The sequence below is a fragment of the Manduca sexta genome, chromosome 4 (genome assembly GCF_014839805.1).
Source record: "Manduca sexta isolate Smith_Timp_Sample1 chromosome 4, JHU_Msex_v1.0, whole genome shotgun sequence".
In the NCBI taxonomy this organism is placed as follows: domain Eukaryota; kingdom Metazoa; phylum Arthropoda; class Insecta; order Lepidoptera; family Sphingidae; genus Manduca; species Manduca sexta.
The window spans coordinates 10,282,514-10,298,894 of NC_051118.1; the positions used below are offsets into that span (position 1 = coordinate 10,282,514).

Below are 16,381 nucleotides of genomic sequence, written 5' to 3' on the forward strand. Positions count from 1 at the left end.
CACTTCCCATTAGGTCCAGTGGGGTCACTTAGCCGTGCGCGTATACAAAAAAATAGAGAATCATCAAAATTTATTCATCCAGTAAACAATTCAGAGGTAACAATCATAAAAAATACAGTCGAATTGAGACCCTCCTCTTTTTTTGAAGTCGGTTAAAAGGCAAAAAAATACTTTTATGGCTGTCTGTACATGTTTCAATAAAACATTTCTTACTAGTCAATAAAAGTAAAACAGTTCAAAATCGTTCTGCCTTCATTACAATACGCTTACATGTGACTGTCACGAACACATTGTTATAAAGTTGGTTCCAACTTCCAACATACAAGGATATCAAACATGCCAATTAGTCCAGTTACACCCAACATTGGGGCCAATTTGAGCTATAATCTATACATGTTTACCAGAAATCAGTGTTAAAATCGCTGTATTGTCGGTACAGGGGAAAATAAAATGGCTACCAGTGGAAGCAGGTCATTGTAAATGATTATAAATCTTTTACCCGAAGTACTTTTTACGTTAGGCAGTTCGAGGGATAAAGAAATCGCCGGATAGAGATCGGCGTACATTGCAAAGGAGGATTAAAATCCGCCATAATGCGTCGTATGCTGGTATCAGCCTGTGTACAGGAACATTTTGATATTGCGTTCCTAAATAAAAACATATATTTATCTGCTAGAAATATTTTACAATAAGTTACTCGAACTGTAGATGTAAAACAAAAAGTGTAGGTGTCGAACAAAATATATCAATAAAAAGTAATTTTAATTACATGCCACTAACTCTAAGAGAATTCATCGTAGCGGCAACACTCTTAGTCAGAAATACACTTAGACGCGTGATGTATCTCACGCCATATTTACAGAAACTAAAAAAATACCAAAAATCAGAATACTAAAGCCGGGATTTTCGGTGAAAATATTCTTTATTCGTGAATAATTTTTGGTTCAATTTTAGCAGAGGTAGAGAGGAGTATTTAGTTTAATTTATTAACACAATGACAGAATTACTGTGTATAGGCTTTCGAATAGACCGCCGTATTTGCGTGTAGCATAAATCCGTTTTCAAAAACTATAAACATCATACTTGTTTGTGGGAGTGGACATGGACTACTCTATAATACGGCAGCTATTTTGGCCGAATTAAAGTCATTGTGACGTCATTCTGAGAACCAGCAGTTAACGACGGAAACAGAATATTACCGAGAACGGTTTTATTTTCCATCAAATATAGTATAGTCCAAATAAAAAATAACTCGTAGGAAAAATCCATGAAAGTTATCTTCGTATTGACATTTGTATTTTTCATGTCGATTCCAAGAAATATAGAGGAAATAAAATCGTACAAATTGGATACTCGACAAGTTTTCGAGAAGTGTCATAAGTGCTGGCGTCATACTGGTGTTCGAAGTAGTGTGCAGTACTGAGTCGTGTGACGCATCCGGCACGATACATAGGATACTTCGAGGAGGGCCGCCATTTTAACTAAATATTTTTGGCGCGTCGTTTGTATTCATACAGTTTATTTATTTTATTTCAAAACACCATTAGCTAATACACACAAGTATCTTTAATGAAGTATTAGGGTAATGATAACAATGTGTTTACATCTTAAAGGTTACAGCTTACTCTAAGAAAATAATTAAGTATTTATTTGGATATGTATTAATAACGTATTTCTAATATTTTTTACGGTTCAGTATAAGTTCTTTTCTTAGCCTAATAGAGCAACATGATTGTCAGGTCATTAACAATTATATAATGTTTACAGATAAACATACAATTCGACCTTCCCTTCCTATCCTCCCCCCAAGCATAAAAATGACGTCATAAGCACGTGTGCAATCCTCCGCGCGGTAGGTGCATGTACCAGGGCGGCAGCGGCGGCGGGAGTCAGCGCGCGAGTAAATTAGGCGGCGGACACACGGCGCGTCGCCCCGTCGCTCCGCACCGCGCCGCGCCGCTCTCCAGCCCGACACAGCGGCTGACGCGCGCACTCAGCGATATTGTTATCGGCCCGCCCCGGCAGCCAACAGGGTTGCTGCTAGAATAATTTATATTTTACATATTTTTAACATAATTTTCTTGATATGCGCTACTTGGTTATCGGTATTTTCATTGTATGAAGTTGTAGAGGTATTATAGTGTATTTTATTATACCTATATATGAATATTATGTGCCATATTATGATAATAATATATTACTACAGTAATACTCGACTAATGTCCCGTCTTACAACTGGCAGACTATATTCTGAAATTCAGTATTAAAAATGAAATAGTAAATGGCCCTACAGATACCTAATGGACCTATCCTTGTTAAAAGAAGAAAACCTTTTGACAATAACAATCAGTTCTACAACCTATGGCGTGAGATTTCTTAATAAATTGTAAGAAATATTGCAGGAGCTCGGTTTACTACATTCTACATTGGGTCCAACTACTTACACCACTAAATCCAACTCATCTAAATTTCAATCTAAAATCCTTAACAAAAAAAAAGAACGAACAATAGTGGCAACTGGCAGCCCTGCGGTGTCGCAGCGAGCAGCGCGTCGGCTGCCAGCCCGGAACAAAGCAGCCGTGCGCCCGAGCGGCACTCACCGCGCGACGGCCGTACTGCGAACCATGCGACTTGATACTTGGAATATTTGTAAAATATTATATTTTTTTACGCGAATTTTATAAATTAAAATATTTGTGTTTTCAAATCGGTGATTTATAAGATCGCTAGATGGCGTAAAAAGGGTGATGAAAGATATTAAAAAAGGTGTTTTTAAAAATATAAAGGTGTTGGTGTTATTTATAATGAACCCTGGCTGTTATATTTAAGAGTTAATACGATATTAAGAAGTTTAGTGTACTATATAATTGACTACTAACTGTACTGGCTTAATAACTACACTATATCATATACGAATAGTCGAGCAAATCGATCTGAATCTGAACGGCGATCTGCATACTAAACCTACGTACTAGGGTAGCAATACCACTAAGAACATTAAATAACAAAGCTCTTTGTAGCACTGAATTGCACTCGCTATACAAAGAAAGACATGGGCTACTATCCATTCTAAACAAGTGCACTAGTCTTACCATGTCCACGAGCAGGGGCCTTATTCTCTATCCCGCACGTTATTTTAACAGTGCGTAACAAGCACGTTACACAACGCATCATGTTTAGGACTATAGAAATTTAGCGTACAGTATACCATTCCACGCACATTTCTCGAAGATAACATGACACGGCCGCGTTACGCATTTACACTATCATACAGAATAAGGGACCAGTATTAAAATATTCGCAAGTATCAAAACACAAAGTCCAGACACAAGTACATTAGCCAATGATTCACCAGAGGCGCGGCGCGGCGCGGCCCGCCGTCGACAACGTCCCGTATATTCCAACACACACATACATATACATATAGCGACTGCTGCTCGATATTTATACCTATCTCATATTTTTGTATACTATATACAGGGTCATTTTGACATTGCGTTACTAAATGAAACCACATACTTATCGACTTGGAAATAACACTTTATAATAAGTTACTTGAGCTGTAGATGTAAAATAGAAAAGTGTAAGTTTCGAACAAAATAAATATTAATAAAAAGTCATTATATTTTACGCGCCCTAATGCCACTACTACTACTCTAAGAGAATTCGTCGCAGCGACATCATACTTTCAGTCAGAAATAGACTCACGCACGCCACATTCGCATTATACTACAAAATGATCAAAAAATCAAAAAACTAAAACCAGGATTTTAGGTACAATATTTGTTATTAATGGATTTTTGGCACAATGTCAGCACAGGTGAAGACGAGTATATGGTTTCATTTAGTAACGCAATGTCAAAATGACCCTGTATATTTTTTTATTGCTTTGAATGACGAGACGAGCTTCCCGTTCGCCTGATGGTAAGCGATACGACCGCCCATAAACAGTAGAAACACCGTCACCTTGAATTACAGAGTATTGGTACTGCGCTCGCCATCCTGAGACATGAGATGTTAAGTCTTATGTCCAGTAGTTATCTGTCATAATTTTGAGTACTGTACAATAGTATTGTCTATTTTTGTCAAGCAGCTTCGTGTTTCATCGCCATTGTATAGAGTTATTTAACTAATGGACATAATAAGACTTAATACCTCATGTCTCAGGATGGCGAGCGCAGTGGAAATACGAAATATTTTGCAATTAAATTCAAAGCAATAAAAAAAAGTATACTCATAAGATTTTATGAAATGTTTTTAATCTACTAATTAGTTTAATGTATTGTTATTCAATGTTCGTGTGGTGTTTATATGGTAATTAGCTTTTGCTCGCGGCTTCGCTCGCCTGAAAATATTTTCCGGGATAGAAGTCCCGCTTTATTTTCCCGGGATTAAAAATATAGCCTATAGTACTCAGAGGTAAGGTAGTTTTCTATTATTGGAAAAAAAATCAAAATCGGTTCAGTAGTTCCTGAGATTAGCGCGTTCAAACAAACATAATTCTTCAGCTTTATATATTAGCATAGATTTATATATTTATGCACTTTATATATGTATTAAATCGGCGGATTTAATGCCAAAGGTAGTCTCCCAGTCAACCTAAGGGTAGTGTGCAGGTTTAAGATTTGGAATAATGAAAAGTTTTTACTGAGAAATCATGTTATTATCACTACATAGTATAAATCAAAGTCGCTTTCTCTGTCCCTTTGTATGCTTAAATCTTTAAAACTACGCAACGGATTTTGATGCGGTTTTTTTTAATAGATAGAGTGATTCAAGAGGAAGGTTTATATGTATAATAACATCCATTAAATAGTGGAGAAATACTGTTATTTTGTTATGTTATACCCGTGCGAAGCCAGAGCGGGCCGCTATGTCTTTATATACAACGTTCACAGTTTTTCTGTAGTGTATTTAGTATCAGCATTGCACCTGTGCGAAGCCGGGGCGGGTCGCTAGTGTAGTATAATTCAATTTGTCCAAGAAATATAACATAGAACCTTGTAATAGTGCGACGGGGATATATCAAAGGCGATACCTATATCGGTTACCATAGAGCTTGCGTCAAAGGAGAACTTGCGAACAGCCAATTATGACGTCAGGGGATCATACAACATTGGTTTTAAAAAAGATAATTAGGTATTTTAGCGGCGTATTTATAAATCAATCTTACTTTTCAACTCTCAAGTAGAAGTTTAATATAATGAACTATTTAATAAATCTAGCTTAAGCTGTCATTTTTCTTTTTTGACTTTTCTTTAGCTGAACTGCATAGCTTCTGATACGGCGCGGCCCTTCATTTCAAATTCGAAAGATCTTTGTTTCTAACATCAATTTCAAGTTATGTCGCTGATTTGCCGATTCTCTAAGCATCGCGATAGCTGTACTCAGTGTATTATTTAGCTATGAGACTTTTTAATGATGCTCATTTTATGGTCACCACGTTTAAGAAAATTCAATTATAGGGCATGTGGGCATATTCATAAAATATATTAAAATAATAATGCATAATATTGTAGTTAGTACAAGTGTATTCAATACTTAACAGAAAAAAATTCTGACTTGTTTATATTAATTTATTTTAAACAAAATGCAAGGAGAGTTAGTTGCTCCATTGTGCCCCGTTACATTTGCCCACGGACAGTTCGAGTACCAGGCGAACATAACGTGGTAAGAATTTATCGCTCATGACATGACGTCGCGTGCTGTGTGGTTTGAGCGAGTAACGAGTTTTTGTTTTATTTTATAGATTAGTAAATTCTTAGATATTTTTGGCTTCAAATAATTTTTACCCATAATAATAATTAAACCAATATAATTATTACTAACATTAAATATAATATTAAAATACAAGTACATAATTAAAGTTAAGAACTTCTGGTGTTTTCACGTCTAATTGCGACGTTAACGCCATCTCTTGAAATATAGTAAAATATCACCACGGTAAATCTAACACGAACAAATTCTTATCGTTTATACAGTATATCTGACGAAGTTATAAAAATGTATTTATATCAATGGTATCGATAAGTTTTATAATGTTTGTATGCATGAGTACATTTGCTGAATTTTAGTTGGGTTATTGACAATGTAAAATTTCATTGTAGCTCTTTAATTATACGACTTAGTTTATTTAGTAATGTATAGATGGCGTTGTACAAGTATATGTAAAAAATTTTTTAGAACTTGATTTCTATATTTTGTAATCTTAATGAAAATTAAGTTAGACAATGGAAATGGATGCAATATCATATTATGTGAAGTGTTGTATTTTTGTACACAGCGTAGTAGAAACTCAAATGCGTAATATTCGTCATTTTTCTGGTTTTGCAGGTCAATCAGGTGTACTTTCCTAAAAAAAAGGGATTATTGACAACTTAAATTTTTACATAGACAAATAAAACCGATGCGTATCATATATTTATTAAGCGGCAGACAGACCAATACAGCTAGAACATAATATAAAAAAACTTAACAACTAACTTCCATACCATGTGGCTTCAATATATTATAGTGTACAACTAAAACATGCTTTCCGCATACCAACAGGTGTTCAACTCAAGAGAATATATTTACAAAATATTGCCCTTAATTTATTAAATAAGTTAATATTATGCTACTTTAGTATTGATTCCATGGGACATTTTCTATAGCATGTTTCTTTAATTTGTGCTTTTTGAGATACTTTGAGTCTATGAAAGCTTCCCCACATAGAGAGCAAACATAGGGTCTTTCCCCAGTGTGTGTCCGTAAATGTACCACCAAATTGCCTTTGAGAGCAAAGAACTTCATACAGACAGAACATCCAAACTTCTTTTCCCTTGTATGAGGTGAGTTGATGCGTCCGTAAATGAGTTTTCGTCTTGAACCCGTGAGTGAACAAAGCTGGCATGGAAATGGTCGTTCATTTGTGTGCACTCTCTCATGCATGAGGAGCATGGCTTGACTGGCACATCCTTTGCCACAAATACTGCACTCAAACCTCTTCGCATTCTTGGGCTTTAAGTTCTTATGTGACAGTATGTGCAATTGCATATCTTTTTTCGAAGGTAGGACCTCTCCACACTCCGAGCACAGTAACTCAGTTGGATCGACAATGTGGGTGGTCTCAACATGTTGTTCTAAAGCAGACTCCATCGAAAACATCTTCTTGCATAACGAACATGCATATCCCAACAGTTTGCCAAGATTAGTGGTCACTTCCTGCTTGATTGTTTTCATCAGTTCTTCCTTAACCTTAATAACTTTGGACTTTGAGCACTCTCCGGAATCTTTGTGAGTTGTCAAATCAGCTTTACTTTCAAACGACTGTTCACAGCTGTGGCATGTGAATGGGTTCATGTGCGTCAATCTATGCGTTTGCATTGTGATCTTTTGGCTGAACCTTTTGAAACAGATGTCGCACTCAAATTCTCTTATCCCACTGTGGATCATTAAATGGCGTTTCAAATTGTTGGGATTTGCAAATGTTTTCAAGCATATGTTGCAGCGGGGTTTGATGTTGTTATGTCCATATTTTATGTGTTGTGTGAGTGCTGTCCGTTTTATTAATTGGTTACAGTATGGGCATGTAATTAGGACTCCTGTGACACTGTGGAGCAGCATATGTCCAGCCAAAATCTCAGGAGACTCAAATCCTTTGCCACATAAGTTGCAGAGGTTCTCTCCCCCAGGATTATGTTTGTATTGATGCTTTTCATACTCTGCTAAGTCTTCAAACTGCTCCCCACAGTCACACAGAAATGTGCCATCTTCTTGTTGCAATACAGTTGCAATTTGCCCATCATCGGCATATTCTATAACCAGCTCTGATCCATCATACTTTAAGACTTGAAATTGTGATGATTCATCACCTTCACAAAGTATTACTTCTTGCCCCATTGGGTCGCCATCATTTTCATTTGCTACTAATTGGGTGTCAGTTAAATATTGGATTCCATCATTACTTTTCAAAAGTATAGTACCATCACTACCTGCAGATGTTAGTATTTTGATGTAATTCTTGGAATTGTCCACAATGTCCTGGGAGAGCTCATCTGCAATTGTTTCTTCGAGTCCATCTTCTGCTTGCTGTAGGCCTTGGTCCTGTGAGGTGCTGTCTTGCGTTTCATCTACATTCATGGATACCATATCTTCTTCCTGGCCCTCCTCTTCATTTTCTAGAATAGTAGCTGGCACGTTAACAGGCACTTTGGTGTTAGACATCAAGAACTTGATCAATGGTTTTGTTCAAACTGAGTGTGGTGTTGTGGCTCTGTGTATGACTCTATTGCGTTTGTTTCATCATTTACTTCAATTTTAATTTGTTCCTGGTTCATTGTATCTTGTGACGTCTCATTCTCCTTAGACTCCTTGTCTTTGGGGTCATCAATGACTAGGACATAATAATAATCATCATCACTGTCTGTTGGTTCTTTTTTAATTATAGCTTCCAATTGTTTAACAGGGTCATTTGCTATTTCTTCTTCAGTTGGTTCCTCGTAATTTGATGTTTGTTCGATAACTTCAGAGCCTTTTTCATTACGGTCACTGAGAATTATGTTTAGTTGTGCACGCAGCTCTGTGTCCATTTTGATGCATTGCTTACGAAATTGATAAGCGGTCATCAGGATGGTAAAACACTCTGTGCATAACTTTTGGGGCAGACCATCGTCTGCACACACCTGGAATGGATTGGAATTATTAAATTAATATTATAAAATGATTTATTGCATTTTATCAAAGATATTAAGGTCTATGTATTGGTTAAAATTTTAATAATATGCTTATTACGATGTTCTTATAAAAAAAGGATGGATATGTTTAAAATGCATTTGTTTTATGTGTTTTACTGTTGCCTAGTTAAATATAGTACTTATAAAGATTCTTTAACAATAATGAGGTTACAATGATCCAACTGAATACCTACTTAGAAGCATGTATTTTATTAACTAATATAGTTTCAGAAATGTATATTATTTAATATTTCATAAGGGTTTTTTATGTAGTATGAAATGTAACCTCAAAAATATTTTTATTTTTTTATCATTTGATTATATGACAAAATATATGTAAAGAGGTTATGCGTTCGCTTGTACAGACATGAACATTGTAGGTACAATGTAATAAAATTATTACATAGAATATATCACCCATTTCTATGTTTCCCGCGCAAACTATTAACAATACGCACCCTGATCGTAGTTACTTCACGGAATTTATCCTTCAGATTATCTTGAGATTCCAAAAGTGACACTTCAGAATCGGCGGACAAGCAACACCGACAGAAATTAGACCACGAAGTTTCCATTTCCATTTTACTGTTTGTGTTTTATAATACATCGGCACGAATCTGCAAATTAAACATTTATTAGGCCCAGGCATTGTTTTGACACATAGAAATCAGAGACCACAATAAGGTATCCAAAGAGTAAAAATTATCTACGGACCGTACCCATAAAGACGATCTATTCGAAAATTATAGACAAGAGACGAATACAAAATGGTGGCACGGAAATGGACGTCGTGTACATGACGTAACAATTTCGGTTATCAAGAGGGCGCCACTGGTTGTACGTCGTTCTATTTTACGATTCTCCCGCAAGTTCGTTCCTAATTTCGTACAATAAATACGTATTTTTAATACTTTTATCATTGTAAATCCATAAAAGTAACACGAATTCAATTATATTTTATTAGTAATGTTTTATTAAGATAAGAATGTTTTATTCCACCATAGATTTAAATTGCATTAGTAACTGAGAGAAGCATTTTAAATTTTTAACGACTTTAAAGCCATGGTTAATAGAGATGATAAATTGTGCTAAAACAAATGCCCAAAATATATAGCTACGAAAGACTAACATTAATATTTAATAGGGACACCAGTATTGGACACCGATTCCAATGTATAGTATTGTTTTTACTTTGATTTTCTATACTGGATATTCTTATTTTTTAACAAGGCATGTAGCCATAATATTAAAAATACTTACTGATTTCTGTGTAACATTTGCTATAAAATATTCATAACTGTTGTTATCGTTTTCAGTAACATGATTGGATACAATTTATAAAAATAATTCGTTTAGAATTTACATGAAGGATGTGACGTAAAAGTTCTCTCAATTTGATGGTGAGTTAGTAATGTACTAGTGATGTATGTTGTAAAAAAAGGGTTCTATAACTAACTACTTATATAGTTTTAAAATGTCTTTACTTGTAAATATTTTATTCGTTAAAAAATATATAATTTTCTCACCAGCTTAGCTAGTATTTGTAATCTTGACTTTTTTTATTGCTGAGCAATAAAAAAAAGGAAACTTAATTGTTACAATAATTTTAATATTTTTGGTGATGGCAACTTTTGTGTAATGTTAATTGTAGTTTGAATTACACATCACGTTATAACGCCAAACTTCTTAATTTAAAATGTTTTTGTCTACTCTCTCCCGAAAAATGTCTCGCATCGTTTAAAACATTCATTTTCATTATGTTTCAGTTGACCCAGATTCTGTTGTGCTCAATTTCCATCAAGTAGTATGTGCGGAGTAGAATAGAAATTTCCTTTATATTTTCTGATAATGTAAACAGTAAAGAAAATATTTCTATGAAGTTTAGGCCACATCAGTTTATCATAAAGATCTAGACTTTTGTTTTTTTAGACTAAGTACGTTTAAGGCTAAGGAAATTTAATCTACGCGCTTGGTGCGTTAAAGGGTCAGCACGTGATATAGTTAACGCTACGCCTGTCCATATGCAATAGCAATGTTACCCAAAACCATAAATAACAAAGAATTGCAGACTGAAATCTAAAGGTTCATTGAGGTTTTTGTAAAAATACAGATAGCATGGGCGTAATCAGGTTTTTACTAGTGGGCGGGGGCAAGTCGGAAATTTCATACAGATAGCTGCAACAAATCAACGCAAGTATTAACATACAACAGTATGCAGATATTTGTGTTGAATCAATCATTCTAAATTCATAAAGTACGCCACGTAATAGGCCCGATGTCTTCTATAATATCTCGGAGTATATATATAAACTTCGGTATACTATAAATGCATTTTGCCTAAGGCTTTGAGACCAAAAAAGCCTTATGAAAGTATATTCAGTCAAGTGTGCCCAAGCGTTAAAATGACTGAGCCTTAAAAGGCACTTATTCACCCATTCGAGTGGCTGCATGATATATGGTCCGCCAGACGATTTACTATCAGCATAAGATCGCTCGTTCTTTACCACTTAAATTTTTCTTTGCAGCCGAGCGGTGCGGAATGCCGAGATGGATAAAATTGCTGACGATGGCTGACACAGTACATGTGCAAGTGGTATTGTTACTCCGTGTTGGATGTAAATTTATATACTTCTGTTTTATTTCCGGTATCTTATATGAATACGGTGCTTTATATTTCCAGCGGCACACACCTCTGACTTTTCTAAAATTATGTGTGTTTTTTTTGTGAATTTATCGTTCGTTTTAACGGTGAAGGAAAACATCGTGAGGAAATCTGCACATCTGAGAATTTCTCTATAGGAATTTCGAAGGTGTGTGAAGTCTACCAACCGCACTAGGCCAGCGTGGTGGGCTAAGGCTTAATCCCTCTCAGTAGTAGAGGAGGCCCGTGCTCAGCAGTGGGCAAGTATATAATACAGGGCTGATGATATTATTATTATTATTATATGAGGTTTATTAAATTTAATAGGTCTTGAATTTTTATCCGGCACATTAGAATAATTGGATGTAGATACGCAAAAACGATCCAACCCACAGTATGGTCGAAAATGAACCGAGTATACCAAATTAGTTCTAGTTTGTAAGGACTATATTTTCCATTAAAAACATCTTAGTCAAAATATAATTTGAACTTTTTATTAACAAAATATAAAAATCTTCAATCTTGACTATTTCAAAAGTGTCATTTAGTGGGTTGGATCCTTTTTGTGTATCTATTTTCTTTTTTTGCTTTTCAGAATCAAGAGTAGTCTTTAGTTCTTGTAATACTGATAAATAATTCCAACTGCGACAATACCGTTTCACATCGTGGTAAACCGTCAGATTTCTTTGCTCGTTTGATTGTTCAATAACGTTATATTTACAATAGAATTGATATAAAAATGATTGTTATTGATTTGTTAGTTTTGTAAACACGTCGCCATCGGATTTTGATTTAAAATGTTATGTATTACAGTTTATTTTGGTAATACGATTGGACATGTTGTGGAATGGCCATCGCGCAACTGAGACACCTTGTGACGTCACCACGCTCTTGTCAACAATGAATATAAATCACAATCTGTCTCTGAGTTTAATTTTTTTTTACAGACATAGCAAAGTGAACCCGTTGCACCTGATGGTAAGTGAAGTGGTATCCAATAGAATGTCGACTGACGAGGGATGATAACCCTTTGACAGTCGACACAATTATGCCGTACTGTTGGAACCGGATATACGCAGTATAATAATATTAGCCCTGTATTATATACTGTCCCACTGCTGGGCACAGGCGTCCTTTACTACTGCGAGGATAAGGCCTTAGTCCACCACGCTGGCCTAGTGCGGATTGGTAGACTTCACATACCCTCGAAATTTTTATTAACGTGGTGACTGCGTTATCCTTCTTGATAGAAGAGAAGGCCTGTGCCCAGCAGCGGGATAGTACAGGGCTGATATTATTGTACAGGGTCAATTGACATTGCGTTACTAAATGAAACCATACTCGTCTTCATCTTTGCTGACATTGTGCCAAAAATCATCCATTAATAATGAATATTTTCACCAAGGTTTTGGTTTTCTGATTTTTTGATCATTTTGTAGTATAATGCGAATGTGGTGTGTGCGTGGGTGTATTTCTGACTGAAAGTATTATGTTGCCACTGCGACGAATTCTTTTAGAGTAGTAGTAGTGACATTAGGGCGCGTAAAATAAAAATGACTTCTTTTTAATATTTATTTTATTCGAAACTTACACATTTTATTTTACATACACGGTTCAAGTAACTTATTGTAAAGTGTTGTTCCCAAGTAGATTAATATGCGGTTTCATTTAGTAACGCAATGTCAGAATGACCCTGTATTATGACAACGTTTCAGTCTGCTCCAATTGCACAAATTTAAACCGCTTTATATAACTAAAAAGGTATGTAGGGAGGACAATAAAACCGAGTCACGTCGGATTAGAGCCGCGACATGACTGATGGGCTCCGGAGGGACTATTCAATCAGTCCGCTCGATGCGCTCTTATACTTAAAACACACCACTACTATTTGTTGCGATTAAGTTTGACCCTTTTTATTTATTATAGGATTATCAATGTGACATTTTGCTTGTGGAACAAGTTGGAGGAAGCCTATTATATACCCCATTGTAACTATTGGATATAATAAGACTTAATACCTTTTACTAGTGGTAGGTCCCTCATGTGAGAGAGTCCGCCTGGTACCACTGCAATGTCTATTTCTGTCGCCAAGTAGCAGTGTGTAGTTCTTGTGGTCTGTTTTTAAGGCCATTGTAGCCAATGTAAATACTGGACATAATAAGACTTAACATCTCATGTTTCGGGATGGCGACCGCAGTGGAATACTGAACAATAGTTTGTAATACAAGGTGTTAGTGTTTCTACTGTTTATGGGAGGTCGTATCGCTTACTATCAGGCGAACGGCAAGCTCGTCTCGTCATTCACAGGAATAAAAAAAAATACCTAAGAGTAGCCTTAACGTATAATATAATATACTACGTCGTTATGGGTGTATATTAAAGAAATTTATTTTGCTTTGATTTTGTTAACCGAATTCAAAAAAGGAGGAGTTTATGAATTTGACTGTTTTTTTCTATGTTTCTTACCTCCGAACTTGTAATGTTTATAGGTAAACAAAATAAATGTTTTTACTATCATTTATTTTAGCTTTGGTTCCACGGGCAAAATTATATGGTTATTCGACCCTATAATAACACTGGGGAAATGGAAATTCGAGTCCCTCGCCCTAGTAGTACGGGACAGATTTGGATTTAAACGAATCCGTTCGGCAACACATTCGGGATAAACCTTCTGTCATAACATTCGTACGGAAACGTGATACGATTTATTTATCTGATAGTTCATAGCTCATATAGACCAGTGGCGAAGGGTGAAATTTTTCAAAAAGCGGCGATAGCCTAGTTGAGTGTGGAACGGACTGCCGAGACGAATGTCCGCAGGTTCAAATCCCAAGGGCACACACCTCTGATTTATCTAAAATCATGTGTGTGTTCTTTGTGAATTTATCGTTCGCTTTAACGGTGAAGGAAAACATCGTGAGGAAACCTGTACATTTGAGAAGTTCTCTGTAGGAATTTCGAAGGTGTGTGAAGTCTACCAATCCGCACTAAGACAGCGTGTTGTTTGTCGTGTTTGTGTTGTCTGTCGAGGGTAGTCAGCTCTTCTCAGTCGACATTTTATTGGACCCCACTCCAATTACTATTAGGTACAGTGCGGACGACCTGGCTAAGGTCGCTGGATGCAGGCCGCTTCCAACAGGTCGACGTGGAGATCCTTGGGGGAGGCCTATGTTCAGCAGTGAACTTCCTGTGGCTGAGATGATGACAGTGCGATCATTTTGTCATGCAAGTATATAAAAAAATAATAACAATAGTTGCCGGACTCTCATTTTAAAAACTAGTCGAGTGAAGGACGACATTTCGAGCGGGTGTGCGTTCCAGAGAAGAATGTTTTGAAAAGAAGAGCTAACTTATTCGACATAATATTCAAATTAGGACGCCTAGCCGCGATTTAATTCATACTTCACATTTTGCTATACAAATATGTGCTTTAAAACACCTAAATGATTCTTAATTTAAAACCTTAAGTAGATAAAGTGTTGTATTACAGTTAACATCGTTAAGGGCCCGAATTTGCGTACATGGCGGTTCTGTACGAGCCGTAAGTCGCGCAAACCAATTTGCATGCAAATACGCCTTATGTTCGTGTCTACGTTTTAAACAGGAACTCTGAGACCCCTTTACAAGATACGAGACGATCAACATTCTCTACTCAAGAGTAGGTTTTTAAAGCTATGTTTTTCTTCTAGTATTGCCTGTGTAAAAGGCCTATTCTGGAATAAAAGCTTATAGATTCGCGGGTAAAGAAGTCTATGTTAATCCAGAATGTGGTCAACGTGTGTCAAATTTCATCCAAATCTTTACAGTAGTTTATGAATTTGAATTGATACAACTATCGGAGAAGAATAGTTGTTATTTTTAGTAATCATATCGAAAAAAAAACTTACAGTATTGAAATCTGTCTAAAAATTATTATATGATGATCTTGCAAAACCATTGCAACCTTTTTTCTGCCCGTGCTGTGTATCAAAGGTTGTTTACTTTAATATTTTATTCTATTAATTAATTCCATTGTTAGTTTTTTTTATCTTTATTTATTTATAGAGGGTTTGGTTCTATAAGAACATGTCACCCTCATTGCGACATTCTGCGTTATTAACAATTATTCACATAGTGCTTATCTACGTTTAATACCTAAATTAACAGCTTTATATAAAGCTATAAGTCTCTTTAGAAAAAGGAACGGCTAAAATACTATTAAAAGTGCCTAATTTCATTGTTAGTTAATTGTGTTCCATGTCTGTAAGTGTAAAGGGTTCCTCACGTAGGAAGGGGTGGGACCTTGATCCGGTATTTGTAACTTTTCGACAATGTGGCCGAGCATTGTTTTATTACAGTAAAATCCTTTGTCTGAATGCCACTTTAATTTATATGGGGGCTGTAGATCTCATTTTAATAGTAAAAGGAAGTTGGAAGGTATTTTACGCCGAAATTACTTTGTTTTATCGAGTTTTGTGACTAGGAGATCAGAAAGTATGAGAGCTACTTTAATAATATTATTGTAGCAGTTAATCTATGGTATCGATTATAGAATATTATTTTTATAGAACACTGGCCTCTATTACCATTCGTTTTAAGACACATTGTTCTAAATTTAAATATTTCGTTCTCGATGTAGGTATTAGCTCTGCAAGATGAAGTTTCATACTTAACTATTAGATATCTATATAAAAATAATTATGATATTTCCCTTTGTCATGCCAAGCGAACGACTTAGCCGATTTTATTTGACTTTTTTTAAGATTTCTAATAGTTAGTAGAGGATTCTCCTACGAAAAGACAAAATAAGAAATTTGCGCCAAAAGATTAGAAACCTTGAAAACCTCATTATTTTAACTTCGTACGTTGATGAATGTGAATTTAGTAGACACCTGCTTTTTATTTATTTATGGATAAATATAATTCTTCTGTACGTGTAAACTCTTCCTCAACTATTGGACCTATTTCGACGAAATTCAAAATGTGTTTTCGAGATCCAGAATGTTTTAGATTCACAATTGGACACGATAGATGGCGTTGTACTCTG

General features: G+C 35.6%; 1 pseudogene; it reads right to left on the reverse strand.

The window, feature by feature from the left end:
* Window positions 1-6,403: 6,403 nt before the first annotated feature.
* On the reverse strand, window positions 6,404-9,407 carry LOC119190285 (annotated as a pseudogene).
* Between the last annotated feature and the right edge of the window lie 6,974 nt (window positions 9,408-16,381).